Raw genomic sequence first — 3361 nt, forward strand, 5'->3', positions numbered from 1 at the left:
GCGCCCGCAGGCGTCCGAGGCCTCCCCGCGCGGCCCGCACCGTGGCGGGGGACCGGGACTGCTCTGTCCGGACCCCGGCCGGTGCGGTCCTCCTGGGAAGCGGCCTTTCCTCTGGTTCCTGGCAGGGCGTGTCGGCGAGCACTCCTGCTGGGGCACCGGGGGCTGTCCCGTCTAGTGGGAAGCTGTCTGCACCTGGGGCCGTCTTTGATGGAAGCTTTCGTGGAGGCCCCTCGGTTTGGGCTCCCTCTTGGTTCTTGGGTGGGGGAGTTTGGGTAGACACTGACAGGTTGTCCCCAACCCCAGGTGACCCTGTGTCACTCACTAGACACTTCTGGGGAGTGGCAGTGTTGGGGGGAGGTTGTGATGTTTCTCTAAAGGCACATGTTGGGGGATAGGGGGTGTCCCTGACAGCTTATCCCCAGCTCCCCCCCAGGTGACCCTGTGTCACTCTCTAGACACCTCTGGGGAGTGGAAGTGTTGGGGGGAGGCTGTGATATTTCTCTAAAGGCACATGTTGGGGAGGTGTCCCTGACAGCTTGTCCCCAGCTCCCTGCTACACCCCCACAGGTGACCCTGTGTCACTCACTAGACACCTCTGGGGAGTGGAAGTGTTGGGGGGAGGCTGTGATGTTTCTTAAAAGGCACATGTTGGGGGTTGTCCCTTGCCACAGAACCTTTCAAGGGCTGGGAGCCTGTGGTGGGAATCTGGGAGGAAGCTCTGGCCACCACACCTGGCTGCTGACTCTGGAACTTCTCAGGGGCCAATTCGGTCCCATCTAGGGAAGTTTGAGGCGTTTCAGTTCTGCGTGGCTGGGGGTGTGTGGGGGAGGCTGCTGTGTACCTTCTTTCAGGCCACATCTGGGGCCATGGTCAGAAACCGATTTCTTCCCGTTTTTGTTCGTGTCATGGCACACTCTCTGTGCTGAGACAGAAGTCGCAGATGCCCAGTGGTTAGTACTGAGGGGAAGTGGTTTGGCAGGGCTCTACATCCCTTTCTGGGTGAGGGGAGGTCTGATTGCAGGCTCGGGAGGTCCGCTCCCTGCGTGTGTGTGTGTGTGTTTGTGTATATGAGGATGGGGTGCCGCAGGCTGTGAGGAGAGACTAACTGAGAAGGAATGTGGCTTTCTTCCTGCCCCGGACTTGTTCAGCACCATTAGCTAAGCCGGGAATTTCTACCCCCCCCCCGCCCCCCCTCTTATTCCCAGCGCCCACCCCTCCCGCGCTGCTTCTCACTTGGGACAGTTTCCTTCCTGTCCTGGTGTCTCAGTTTTCCCCTTCCCAGAACGGGATTCCATTTTTCTTAGAAGAGCAAGTCCTCACCTTGTCAAAAAGATTCCCCAACACGAGGCTCAGGCGCCCCTGCAGGTGAGGAGGTGGCGGTGGCACCTGGGTGGCCAGCCTCTCTTCCTGGTTTTCCCTGGGCGATTCTGGCTTATGTGCCGCGAGGCGGGCTTTCCTAGAAACAGCTGGGGGAGAGCTGGGAGTCACGTAAATAAGGTGGACTTGGTACCTGGTCACAGCGGGCCTCTGAGCTCCTGTGACTGGGAGCCCTGCCTTCTCTCCAATGCTGCCCCTGCTTGTCCAGTCCGGAAGGCCTGCCTGCGCATCCACCTCATGCCATCGCACTATTTTTAACTTAGGGTGTGGGTTACATCCCCCACTAAGCTGGATCTTCCTCATGTTAGGGCGAAGGTAACTGCAGACTAGTAAGCTCGTCCCTTTTGGAGCCCACTGTGTGGACCAGCTGGAGGGGCTCCCTTGAAGAACTTCTCTAAGCCATCCAGGGCAGCTTGGCTGGCTGGGCTAAATTTGGGGGTGATCTAACTGCGTTTTTCTAAAAAGCTGTCTGGTAATTAAGGTGGCTTAATGACTTCCGTACATGATCTTACCGACTGGCAGCGTGGTGGACTGAGCTGAGATCGGGCAGCTCTGGTTGCTCTCCATGGTTTTGGGTGGTGGGCATGACTTAGGTGACTCAAAGAACTTGTTTGTGTATCCAGAGAAGTGTGTTGGTTATTAGCAAAACCTCACATGTACACGTCTGTCAACCAGCAGCCAAAGCTTTCTGTTCCCTGTTCTCTAGCGCTATGGTTATATGGCTTGCCGACAGCAACTTGTGGAGAGGGGTTTTTTTTTTTTTCCTTTTTAATTGCAAGGAGGCTTTTACAAACTCGGGTGTGGCAGGGGTCTGGAAAGGGGCTTGCTGAGGAGCTTCTTGGGTGGCTCCCAGGAGTGGGTGATCCCAGCTCAGGGAGCAGCCAGCACAGGAGCCCCCCTGGATTTCTCTCCCCGGAGGGTCTGAAGTCTGAGCTGCCCTTGTTCAGACCCGGTGGCCAGCCAGCAGCACGGCGGACAGCGAAGGTGGAGCGGTGGACACAGTTACTGGCCGTCCTGTCCCACCTCGGACCTTGTGCAGAGTCTCTTTGAATGTGAGAACCCGAGAGGGTTCCAAAGCATCTGCTCCTGTGGGTTCCCTCTTTGCTCTGACAGGTTACTTCTGGGAGGGAAGAGAGAAGTGCGGACATGACCCGTCCTTCCAGGATAATGTCACTCGTCTGCTCAGAGAAGTGTCACCTGACTGCTTTGAGGAAGTGACCCTCCCAGGGGCACCAGCTTCGAGCCCTTGGGTTGTATTATGTCATTGTGAGGTGTGGTGGGCTCTGCTGCTGGCCGACCACCTTCTTTCCTGGATTATAAGCTCCTTGGTAGAGAGGAGCATACTTGCTGTTCAGGAGGAATTGAGGGCCTAGGGAGGGGTCTTTGAGGCCTAGGGATTGGAGCCTATCTCGGTTTGGATATCAGCTCTGGATGCCTTTTGGACACCTGCCTCGTGAGGTCTTGGGAGTACCTGAGCCCCCCCAAGCTCCAGATCCTTCTCTCAGTGCTGTGAGGGTCCTGGTGCCTGATCCCTCTAAACTCTAGATTTTTCTCTTAGGGTTGTACAGGTCCTATGCTCAGCACAGCCCTGGCCGCTCTTGTGCTCTTGCGCTCTCAGGTACTCGGAGGTAGTTCCTGCCATAAGGGCCCTCGCAGGCCTGTGGGGGACAGGGAGCCCGGGCTCACTCAGCTAACTGAATTTGATTGAGCATCTGGTCAGCACAGGGCCACCACACAGTGGCTGGATACCCATAGGTGATCGAGATGGGTCTCTGTATCAGAGGCTGATGTTCTAAAGGCAGGAAGCAGATAATTGAACAGGGAGGGCAGCACAGAAACCAGCAAGAAGAACTGGTCAGCGGTCAGTGTTAGGAAGGAAATGAAACAGAGTGACACGATAGTGATGGGCATGGGTGGGTGGGGCATTCTGTGGACGCTTCCAGGAGATGACATGGAGCTGAGGTCTCCTAGGTAAAGGGTCCCA

This window comes from Galeopterus variegatus, unplaced genomic scaffold, assembly GCF_000696425.1.
Source record: "Galeopterus variegatus unplaced genomic scaffold, G_variegatus-3.0.2 Scaffold6235, whole genome shotgun sequence".
NCBI classification, from domain to species: Eukaryota; Metazoa; Chordata; class Mammalia; order Dermoptera; family Cynocephalidae; genus Galeopterus; species Galeopterus variegatus.